The following is a 12,912-nucleotide window of genomic DNA, read 5'->3' as shown; positions in this document are numbered from 1 at the left end:
AGGTTTTAGCCTGGTGCCTTAACCACTACACCAAACTGGCTCTTAATAACTTTAATAGCTTAACTAGGAGAAACAAATAAATAGGGCAACATAAATATATTTGAACTCATTTCTTGTAGGTGACATCCTTTTAATGGCTGAGAAGGTAGATTACCCATGGCAGAATACTTTTTAAAATTGGTGGACAGAACTCCACATTAAATTCTGTATTTTCCATGGTTTGTGTGTCTCTTTGCTTGGAACAAGTATCTTACTCTGAGAAGTGTTGTGCTGGATGAAAATCAGGGCTTTTAGAGCTGTCTGATACCATCAAGCCCAATGTTCACAGAACCAAAGCAGATCATTCTCTGTTCATCTTGATCATAAAAAGGGCAGTAGTTTGGCTGCTTTCCTATTACAGCTGCAGACTTCTCTACCTTTGCAGAGGTACATATCTGCAAGCATCTGTCAGGTTTGCAGAGTTTTTCCCCTTTTTCTCCATGCTAATGTTCATAGGGAGTCAGAGAGAAAAGTGGTGAGGGAATGATGGAGAAGAGGTAGAAAAGGAGCTTGTACTGTTTTCCTTTTCCGCCAGTTGAGGAGTGTGGCAAAATGCTGTTTAATGCTGTTATTTGGTATAGAAATTTCTTCCATCATATGTGGTCCTTGTGCTTATACCTGAGACAGAAATTTAAGCAGTTCTCTGTGTCGGCCTCTTTTCCCATGATTATAGTGCACAACTCTATTCTCTTAATCTTATCTGCGTTTGCACGGTAAGGCTGGTTTTTCTGTGATCACTCATATCATTGCAATGAACTATTGGGCCACTTGGTGGGGAAAGAGGTCTTTAAATAGGGACATGCCTGGAATATCAAAGCAACCATATTCAAAGTCAGACCACTGATCTGCCTAGCCTATTGCCAATTTTACCCTGTGTACATGATTTATTGGATGAACGACAATTGGCTGGGTTTGCACAACATGCTAAGCCATGAACTATGGGTTCACACAATAAATCGCCACTGTGTAGCTTGGTGTGTTGTGTGAACCAGTGGACCTCCAGAGATCCCGGCAGGTATTTTACCATCCTGACTTAGAAATGCCAGGCATTGAAACCTGAGATCATGTGGAGTGGGTGCTCTACCAGTAAGCTGCAGCCTGAATTGAGTTAAGAAAGTGGACTGTGGGCTGCTTCATGAAGAAGCCTTTTTCTCCCTTGGAGAAGGCAGGAATGTGTGGGGGCATTCAGGCAAAAGTTCAGTCCTAGCTGATTATTTCCATATGGAACAATGCTGCTTGTGAAGAGCCTGGTGGCTTTGATCCACAGTATTAATGTCCACTGAGATGCATGGCAACTAACTGTTGGCTGCTACAGGACCTTGAGGCTGTCCCAGTTCTTTGGGCTTTTATTGGTCGGAATAAGATCTACCATATCACTTTGCTGTTTCTTTTTGGGGTAGAAGGCATTATTCTAGAGCTCCAAATAGCAACTTGAAGCAAGCAATTAATTAGTCACCTTTGTCTCCTGTCCTTCCTCCAAGGAGGTAAGGATGACATACCTGAAGGGTATAGAGTTGTGCCCTTGCAACAATCCAGGCAGCTAGACTAAATAAGTATAGATTGTCCCGTACCTTTTGCAAGTGAAATATCTGAAGCAGAAGAACTTCCACCTTGTTTAGATGCAGGAGTGGCCCTGTGGCAGTCACTTCATGATGTCCCTGCAATATTTCCCCAAGTTCTTCCTTTAGCTATTGCACCAGAGGGAGGAACATGAAACATCATGCACAAAACACTGCCCCAAAGACTTCTTAAGGCACAAAGCTGGTCTTCAAACAGTGGGATTCCACAGCTCTCAAATGAGGCAACTTTGACAGAAGAAAGGCAGGCATACAAATCAATTGCAGCAGCTGCTTCCCCTTCTGCTGGGTGTATGGCTATTGGACAAGGGAAATGATGTCCTGCTCCTGAGGCTTGGTCAGTTTGTAGTGTGCTTAATTGTCCTGCAAATAGGAAAGCTCAGCTGTTCTCTCTGTATTGCTTGCACACACTGCAAGGGGAGATACCACTGGATGGGGCTTCGACTCATGACAGGCTCTATCATTTTTTTAACTTGAGGTCTATAGCTAATGATGTGGATGCTTTTTCTAATTATTACACAAAATACTAAGCTATAAACCATTGTATTCGAACTGTAATGGTTGGCTTCACACATCACGCTAAGCCAAACCTATGTTACAGCTTAGTATAATGTTTGAACCTAGGTACTCCATGACCATTTTTAGTAGCTCTGATTATGTACTGCTCTGCTATCTAGTTCCCATCTTTCCCCCCGTTTCCCCCCACTTCCTGGCTTGTTCGCTTCCTTAATTTCCTTGGCTCTGTGCTCCTTGACTCATCAAAATCCTCCCCTTTCTAGATCACGTTGCCTTATGCTGGCTGCTCCTCTTTGGCATGCTGCGTGACCTGTAGGACCCAAGCAGTGCTGCCAACTGTTGAATATGGCACTGAAACTTCTGATTTAAGAGCAGTTTGATGCTTGGATGCTAACAAGGAATCACGTTCATCTCTGCTGTGTAAAGTCTCTCTTGCTGGTTTCTGAATACCAACCTACACTTGATGGTACTAGAGATGCAAGGCTGACCTTTTGTAACAGACAGTTGTCTGTCCTGTCTTTTCAATCTCCCTAGCCTACTTCTCTGGCTATAGACCAGCGGGGCCTAAATCTGCCAATGACTGCATCTCAGCCTTTGTGGAGTGATTGTAGCTCAGGAAAGGAACACATGTTTGCTTGCAAGGTCTGTAGGCAGAGCTGGAAAACATTCTTCTCAAAAACCCAGAGGAGCTGGCAGAAAGCAATCTTCTAAGATTTCATAGTTGGAAAAGGCAAGTGCTGGGATTGGATTACAGAGACATCTAGGAACTAGTGGCTTCATATGAAGAAGGGACATATGAAAGGTATGTATGTCCATGTAGATACTAAGAGTCGAGCTTGACTTAACCCCTACTCTTTGTCTTCTCCAACCATCCATACTGGTTGGAGAAAACAACCAACTGCCCAAACCAAAGACATGGTTTTTCAAGGGAAAACACATTTGAAAAAAATAGTGTATACCCCAAGGTAGGCCTTTAAAATAAATAAATAAGGAACTCAGAACCAGAAGCAAGAAAAGCGGACTTCGCTTATGTGACACTGCCTCATTGTCCCACCCACTGAAGTCCTAACCCTCCCCAAATATTAAAATATTAAATGCAGCCTCTTGCCACCAAAGGTTCCCTATCCAGTCACATTCCCTAACTCCTCGGCCCTTATGAAAATGCCCTTGGGCTGACAGGTTTGGTAGGTTCTGTCATCAGAATCACACAAAGAGCTACATTTCTGTTTTCCCGTTGAGAGTGTCATGCATGTTAAGAGGACACATGGCCTGCAAAAGCAAATATGTCCTGCACGTGGGAAAGCAATCCAGACAACAAAGTCTGGGAGTCTTGTGTTTTCCATCCAAGCAATTGTGACATGCCAACTTTGTAATTATTCAGTTGGGAAGCTCTGATGAAAAAGCATCTGCCCCAAGGAAAACTGATCTGAAAGTGGATTTGCTGCAAAGAGTCTCTTTCCTGAGTGCTGACCTTTAACAAGTTAAAAATGACAGGCTCATCAGAAGTGATATTTCAAGAGCTACATAATATTTCAAATAATCTACATTCTTTGTCCCTAAAGCCTGTGACCAGAATAGGTAGAGGCAGCGATAACAATGGAAGGCACCTTGCAATCCATCCACATACAGGCTCATACCCTGCCAATGCCTTGGACCAAAGTTCCCATCATTCCCGGCTGGTTGAATAGGGATGGCTGGCTTGCAGCCTGCTTTTGTTTTAAGTGGCTTAACATAAACGACTTTCAGATTCGCTTGGCAGCTACAGCAATTCTAAGTATCTCTTCTGAATCATGGGTGAATATGCATTTGGTCCCAAGAACTACTCCAGCCTAATATCTGTGTGTGCTGTCTGAGTGGCCATACACATGCCTCCACACACAGAGAGAAGACCCAGTGGGAAGATTGGGGCCAATGAGTTGTTTTGGTCAACAATATGGTGGTATTTGGAGAGAGAGAATTTTAAATATTCACCCCATGCCAGTAACTACAAAATGCTCCAGGAAAAAGAGCTGGGATAGCATCTTTCTGCAGTGCTAATAGCCACTTAATAAGAGTTCATGGGGAAGAAGATACTGAGCCCTCTATCCTGAAGTCAAGTATTGTTGATCTTCAGTGCTAACTAGTGAGAAAAACTAGGAAGTGGTATAATCCTAATGCAAACCCCTCTGGGCACTAACTTACCTTGTAGGGATGTTGGGAATATAAACATATAACAACAACAAAAATACCATACCCCTCCCATATGTAATGTATATCAAGATATATAAATACTGCAGAGGCCATGAATGCTTTCCATCTATTTTTGAGTTGGCTGGAATCAACACCAACATGAAATTTACTGTCCTGGTTGCCAATCCCTATCCTTCTATTCTGCTTCTGTTCCCAGTCACTATCACCTGACTTCCCTTCAAAGTGACAAAGATTAATATAGTTTTATACTCCTTGGAAGGTCTCAAAATAGGAGGGAAAATGCTAGAGCTTTGCAATATTTCGGATTTGATTGAGAGTGCCTTGGACTGCAAGAAGATCAAACCAGTCCATCCTCCAGGAAATAAAGCCAGACTGCTCACTGGAGGGAATGATATTAAAGCAAAACTGAAATACTTTGGCCACATAATGAGAAGACAGGACACCCTGGAGAAGATGCTGATGCTAGGGAGAGCAGAGAGCAAAAGGAAGAGGGGCCGACCAAGGGCAAGGTGGATGGATGATATTCTAGAGGTGACAGACTTGTCCCTGGGGGAGCTGGGGGTGTTGACGACCGACAGGAAGTTCTGGCGTGGGCTGGTCCATGAAGTCACGAAGAGTCGGAAGCAACTAAACGAATAAACAACAAGATGTGAAGCACTGATGGGGGTGTGAATAAAGCACTTGTCTGCAACTCTTTAAAGCAGCTATATCTTTTTCTGGGAAGCAGAATCCCAGAAAAAAACAGGGGCTTTAAATAATGAAGATAGGTTGTCCCTGTATGCTCGAAAGGAACTTTTCCATTTTTTTCCAAAGCATCACACAGTGGTAGAAAATACTGTTTTAATGCAGGTACAACTAAGGACCACTTAATGTCTTCTCACTCATGGGCTAGAGGTGAGATGAGATGAAGGGATTGTCGTAGGGACACAACAAATGATGCCAGGGCATGTTGATGCCATGGTTGGAGTTCAAGTGGAAACACACCCTGGATTTTAGAGGAGCATCTAGAAATCTTTGGGTCACATGCAATCTGCAGCTGATCTCTCTATGGCCCTGAGAAATGAATGATCTGCCCAAGACTTTATTTAAGTCAATATTATTTATTTATTTAATTTAAAAACACCGTTGCAAAATAAACCATGTTCAGGGCTTAAAACCTGTTAGTAATTGCAAGATAGATAGAACGACAGATGTAGATAAAAGCCAAGTGCCCTCTCCAACCATTAATCCATCCTTTCCAATCTGGCACCCATACATTGCCTTGGAAATGCAGCTCCCACAACTATTATTTCAATACAGCAGGAAGGGACCCTGTTGGGAAAGGCAGCATTAACCAAAATGGAGAACCATCCATGGGAATGTGTTCTGAACAAAGCAAAACATTTTAACATAGAGAGGAACTGGCCATGACTCAGATCTGTCCGGCCTGATTCATACATTGCACCAAGCCCTGGTTTCCTGCACTAGTTTTTTGAATAAGCCACAATTGCTTGTGTCCATGCATTGTGCCAAGCCAAAGCTAAGATTTGCAAATTATAGTATCTGATTCATGGAACCCACTTAGCCAAAATCGAGCAGGCTATATTACAACTTATTACAAGCTGCAAACCCAGCCAGGGTCTCCCACTGGGGCACTTATAATGTTGCTCCCAATATCGCTTATTTGAGTTAAATTTCTCTTCTGGAAACTTCGTTGAGAAATGTGCTGTCACTGAAGATTACCCCTACCCCCATCATTTTTCAAAGGATTTATGGGCTGAAGAGTTCATAACTTTAGGGGAAAAAATGTGATGAAATAGAGCACTAATTCCTTATTGACATCCATATCTCCTGGTAGCTTTTTCAGCTGAAGTATCATTATTTCACTGTAGTCATGTTATTTTTCCTAAAGGCATCATTTGTTATAAATCATATCATTTCCCTAATCTTTTGAATAAAAAGGCAGTACACTTAAAGATTTTCCTTTGAGTTTCCAGAGCTCCTTGTATATGAACATTTATGAGAAGCTTTAGAATTTGCCATCTTGGGGTTAGCCAATACATTATGTCATGCTGAGTCTGCTTTCAATCATCTCACCTGGCAGCTGTTGCTTACAGTCATGATTATATTTTCCTGCAGCAGTTCTGACTTTCTGCAGGTTATTGGAAATCTCAGATTTGCACTGTGGCAAGGAAAATCACCCCAACTCTAAGTGAGAAAACAACATCACTTGATTGTAGATGCCATGATGTGGAATACTTTTAAGGGAGCAGTCTTAAGGATACTTGACATTGCTGATACATCTTGATAAGTGTCTATCAGGGATACCTAACCAATTTTAGAAATTAGCAAGAACTGCAGTCCTTGTTAGCCCTTTGAAGTAGTTCAGACAAGAAGCATAACTGTGACTACTAAGTCTATCTTTATTATAAGGTTATGTTAACAGAATCTTGCAAGACTAAAATTATTTCTCCCTTCCTCTCCTTTTACTCTCTGGAAACCTAGGGAGGTCCCTTCTGAATGCTTCCCACACACCCCTTCCTTCTGTGGACTGAGATATCTTTTACATGATGATTGTCCAGTCTGTGGCTCTTCCTCTGACCTCCCAGGGTCATCCGCACATATCATTACAGTGATGGAGTTATTAAACATTAATAAAAGAACTCCAAGCAGCTAACAGCAATCTTGCAGAGTAGAAGCGCGAACCAAAAAAAGAGAACTTGCACATTAAGCTTAATTGTGTTCAGAAATAAATTCAGTCTTCACACTGTAGTTAGATGAAGAAAAAACAGATAGCTTACTTTTATTCAGGAGATCTGGATACAGATAGATTCATAGTAGAAAGCATTTAATCATCACTGGTTCTTTGTAGACACTTTCTAAAGGGCGAGAGCTGCATTTCTGCAGCACCTCCTGATTGCATGTGTGCCAGAAGAGTAATGGAGATTGTTAATCCCCAAGCCCAAGAAGAAGGAGGAACTGGAAATCAGGTGACCCATGTGACATCCCACAAGCACAATAGAGATGTGTTTGCTAGAGAGACCTTCTTATGCTTATGAGACGATGCTGAGTTGACCCCTGATAATTCCAACATACAGTCCTACAACTGATCCGTAGCAAGTTGAGGGATGGTCAGTTGCTCCAGCTTCACCAATAGGGCAGCACTGATGAAAAGCTGAGACAAAGCTTGGCTGGTCAGGATGAGCACCAATGGGGTTTTACCAAGACTGAGCTGAGGAGAGGGGGGAGATTATTGCAGAGATGGGTTGGGGGAAGAACTAGAATGCACAACCCCCTTTTGTTCTCCAAGAACAAAATAATCCCAGCCTGAAAGCCCCTGCAAGGGCTTTTTGCTAGTTAATGTCAGCAGGAAGGGCAAGAGAGAAGTGGAGAGGGAAAAACCATTTATGATAGGCTTGGATGGAGTCAAGCCTTTCTGGAGTTGCTGCCAGCAGCCCTCCCCTCCTCCTTTTAAACTGAACAGAAGAGTTCTGCATTCTAACTGTCAGCCCTACTGGATGGACCAGAATCAGCTTCATGGGAAGGCTAAAACAACTTTTATTGAGAGTGGCTACACTAACAGAATCTTGCAAGTCTGATTGTGCCAGGCCTCCTCCTCCTCCTTATAGTTCAGCGAATTAGGGAGGCGTCTGTCTGAGCAGCTTCCGAATGTTACCTCATTGCTCTGAACTTAAAAAATGCTTCAGCCCCTTTTGCCTAAGCAGCAGCTCCTCCATATCTCCACCAAAGTCATCATTCTTACTCTCTACATCAGTATTTCTCAACCTTGGCAACTTTAAGACGTGTGGACTTCAACTCCCAAAATCTGGGAGTTGAAGTCCACGCATCTTAAAGGTCCCAAGGCTGAGAAACACTGCTCTACACTAACGCCCTTCAGAGCTTGGTAACTAATGGTGACATTGTAGGTGGTCCTGCTCCAAATACTGGAGGAACTTTTCTCCCAAGAGACCGACAAGGTTGGGTGTTGGGTTTCTGTGATTTATGGTTCTGTGACTGGCGGCTTTTGTGAAAACCATTCCTCTCGGATCTCCGCTTACTTTTTTCTTCCTCAGAGCCTTCTTCTGACCTCCAGAGTGGTCAAATCCAGACCGAACATCCTCCACTGCAACCTCCAGCCTTTTGCACCGTGCCCTCCTCACTTGCTGCCTGATCTCCTTTGCATGAGTTCACATTCAAGAGGCAGCTGACAGCCACTTATCATCTGCATCCAGAGATGGATCAGGAAGGGAAAGGTTGCCACTGACTCACATATCTCATTCAGCTGCAGCTCACTGACTGCTGCAGGAAATGTACCCCAATTAATTCCTAAATATAAAAGTTACATGCAAAAGCTACATTCCCATTTGGCCCAACTGTTTCTCCCAATGTAAATTGGTCTGCTAGATGAGATAGGGCCAATTCTAGCCACCAGAGAGGAAAATTAAAACTAGGAACCCCCTTCTGTATTGGATTTGAATCTGATGCTGTAGTCCAACTTCACAAATGCCAGGCTCTAAGGCTCCATCAGTACTCATTTATCCCAGCCTTCCCCAACCTGGTGCCCCTCAGCCCCATCACCCCCAACTAATATGGCCTCATTGTCTAAGGAGGATGTGGGTTGCAATGCACTACATCTGGAAGAAATCAGATTGGGGAAGGCTGCATGAGCTCTTACATCAGTTGAGACATACAGCACGTTTATATCTTTTCATATGTAAACACCTTCTTTTACCAGCTCAACTGATAGTAAGATACTGGCACCAAGCCATGGTTTGTTTTAATCATTGTATTTTGAATAAGACACAACTGTTTGGGTCCACAGAATATGTTAACCAAAAATGAGAGTGAAAACTCCTGATTGCTGGTTTCAAAATCATAGTTTTTTTTGTACCTGTGCTTATTAAGACAAATTGGCTAGTTCACGCAATATAGTAAGCAAAAATCAAACAAATGGCTTAATGGGATATGTGAATCCAGCTATAATGAGGCAGGGAGGAGCATTACTGAGCATGTCATTAAAGTAACAATGTCCAAAGCAAGACTTTTACAGGGCAGCACTATGAAAGGAACAGCAATAGTCCAGGCAAAACCATAATTCCAGGAAAATATCCAGAGCAGACCACTCATTTCAAGGGGCAGTGATGTTCCAAAAACATTAATTCAAGGATATACAATTTTTCTTGGATCAAGGGCTGCATTCAACCTTTAAGTGTTGTGCTCCCAAAGGAGTGGATAGGAAAACCTACAACTCTCTTCATTTTATGTCCATTTAATTACATACAAATGCAGCTAATAGGATAGTCTCCAGTCATGTATTTAGTTATGTTCTTCATGTCACATTTAAACTTGGTAACACTTTTTGGACGACCCTGGGGTGAAAGCTGCATTCAAAGGCCTTTGGAAGCCCTGTGTAGTTGTAGGGGGAGCTCAAGTTGAGCACCTTTGTATAAGATGCTGTGAAAGTGAAGGAGGTCAGCAAATTCTGGTTTCCAAAAGGCATTTGTACAAGAGGCACAATGTATTTCATCTCCCTTTTCCTTGCAGCAACATTTATTGCCAGGATAAGATTATGTAAGAATGGAATCTCTCTTTTAATAGAAGTATGTCATGTGTTTGAACAGGTTTTTTTTAAAAATTATGTAACATATTCCTATCTTTTTTTTAAAAAAGGCACAAAAGGGTACCTAGAAAAATATGCAAAATAGCTATTTTTCCCCTACACATTTTCATGTTAACAAGAAAGATCACTTGAAATGGGAAAACTTTAAAGAAAAACAGCTTAATCTCTGATAGAACTTTGAGGAAAGCCATGTGCTGGGGAAATGGTTTTTAGCTTCCTTTTTTCTCTTTTCTTGTCTAGCATTTTCAGGGTCATCATAGGCAGACAGAATTATTTTGTTATCAGACTTCAGGCATTAATGATGTGTGCTTTGATTCCAAATCTTATGGTAAACATTAATTTTTCCAGGAAAGAAAAAGAGCACTTGAAAGCCCTCCCGGATCCCCCAAATGCTCTTCAAAACATCACTCATAAAAATCACATGGGATAGAAAATGGCTATAAGGGCCATGTGAACTCATTAGCAAGCAATCCCTGGCTAGCAAGTCGTCAAAATCCTGGCTTTATTCCAAGCCCTCAAATAGCTAGATTTTTTCCCCCCAGCATTTGCTTTGAATGGTGAAATCAAAATTTACATGACCAGAGAGCTATTTTCTCAGTCCTGGTTCTTTTTTCAAAGAATACTGAGAAATCTTCAACACACTTACTTGGGAGTAAATTAGGTCTCACTCAACTTGATGAAGTTAATTTGTGAACAGATCTTGTGAGGTTTTTCTGCTAGATATCTCAATATGAGATCCTGGACCTTGACTAATTTCTATAATTCCTAGCTATGGAGGATTTAATTTAAGGACAAGTAAACAATGATTTGCATCACAGCTGCTTTTAGGACCTAGCTGATTTTTTTTTTTTTTAAGTTTAATCAGGTTAGAAGTTGGAAGACCACCTAGAAACCCCAGGTCTGTTGTCTAGAAAGGGAAATAAAAAACATAACCCAGAAGGCAGCAGTGGCAAACTCTTGCCATCCTGTAGCCAGCATGGCATGTCCATGAAGTCACCAGAAACCAAGCTTGATTGAAATCAGTCTAATTAATTCAACATTCTGACTGCTAGGCAATTAACCTACCTTTAATAAGCTTTAACTGTATTGCTGTACTCACAATTAAGATGATAATAAAAGGATTTTCTCAGGACTATCCATAAAATCCCGCTTTTGAATATTAGTATATTTGATTTAATACGTCTGGCTCCCAGTTACTAAAACGAATTGGAATCCTCATTGAACATTCAGAAAGGAGGGGGTGAGGGGTGGGGAACCTATTCTTCACCCAACACTCTAGGTATGTGACAGTGTGTTCCACTAAAGCAGAAATGGCAGACTGGTGGCTTTCTGGATATGGCTTCACTACAGTCCCCACCCCAGTACTGACCAGGTGATGGAAGTCGCACTCCAATGACATTTGGCTCCCTATCCTTGTTTGAAAGGGTGTTACAGTGCAAGAAATCTGTTGCATGTGACCTTAAACATGAGCTTCTCCCATTTCCTTGTATGCTGCAGGTGCAGAGCTCTAATCCGGATTATTGTCAGCCGTGCAATGTCTGTTTTCTGGCTTAATTCAGGTGTGGGTCATGTTGATACAGACGGTCAGCGAGCGCCTGAGATGGGTAGCTTTGTGCGCTATTGGTACCCACCGCCGCTCCCTTTCCGAATCCTGAGGCCATCTTTCCTTTGATGTGCATCCTTCCGCCGCTACCAACGTTCGCCTGACCTCTTGCCTTCTCTCTCTCTGTCTCCCTCATTGTTCCTTTCTCCTGCACTGCCGCCACCTCCCCAACCCATCCTCCACGTCTTTCTCCTCCCTTTGCTGATGTCATCCGCGCCTGTTCTGGCTGAAGGCACCGGCGAGAGCAGCGAGTAGGACCCACCGGATCGTCCGCTCGCCCGTCCGCCCGCCCGCGACCATGGCCGCTACGGTGGGGTGGCAGAGCCTCTCGCCCGCGGCTCCCAGCTAATCTCCGAAGGGCGCGATGGAGCCCAGCGGCCCCGAAGAGCCGCCGCGTCTCCTGCAGTTACTGCGGAAACTCAAGGAGGTCTTTGATGTGTGTGACGAAGACGCTGACGGCTTCATCCGGGTGGAACACTTCGTCGCCCTGGGGCTGCAGTTTGGCCAGGGGGATGAGGTAAGAAGGAGTGGCTTGGGCGGGGCACAATCGCCAGGTGGAGAGAGGAAGGGGACTTGCCCAAATGTCAGGGGCCCTTCCTGGCCGCCTGCTAAGGAAGCCAGATTTCTAAGATCTGCCCTTTCTTAGAGGAGAGCCATGATTTTGACTATCTTGGGGGTATCCCCATTCCCCAAAGGCCCATTTCTTAGCTGCCCCATTCTTCTCCCCCCATATTCCCTCTGCCCAAGTATTGGATCGGATAGATCTGAAGCTTGTAGAAATTGTGCCTCACGCCAGGGCTTAACCCTGAATTATGTGAAACTGATGGAAATTTCTGAGCATGTGCAGAGAACTTTCCCTCCCTTAATCTTTGGGGGGAGGGATGTTGTTTCCTGTAGACTTTAACTTCCACCAATTACCCTTTAGAATGTAAGCACTAGGAGACTCCTTTGGGGAAGTGGAATAGTCATCCTTGGACAGCCACACAGATCCCTCACAATTATTTAGTCACTGCAGCTCTCTACCCCATGCAGTGAACTCTCAGGGAGAAAATAACAAGTGGCAAGTCTACTACCAGCCCTAGAATACTGGGCCCCGTGCCTGAAGCCCAAAACACTGCAGACAGAAAATGGGTCCCAGTGCCATGGGTCAGAAGACCTTGCATGCAGCTCTGTGGAATAGATTGGCTGGCATTTCAGGAACCCCACATCAATTACAGTATCTCTGACACCACAGTCCTAGATTTCTAAATGTCATAGAATCATGGAGGTAAAAGAGACTATTTAGGTCATCAGTTCCATGCTCACTGCAAGAATCCAATTTAAAGCTGTGTAGTCTCTGCTTGAACACATCCAAAGAAAGAAGCTCACCCCTTGGGTATTTGTTCATG

The sequence above is a fragment of the Candoia aspera genome, chromosome 2 (genome assembly GCF_035149785.1).
Source record: "Candoia aspera isolate rCanAsp1 chromosome 2, rCanAsp1.hap2, whole genome shotgun sequence".
NCBI lineage: Eukaryota > Metazoa > Chordata > Lepidosauria > Squamata > Boidae > Candoia > Candoia aspera.
The sequence above is the reverse complement of the archived record's forward strand: the minus strand, read 5'-3'. Positions refer to the sequence as shown.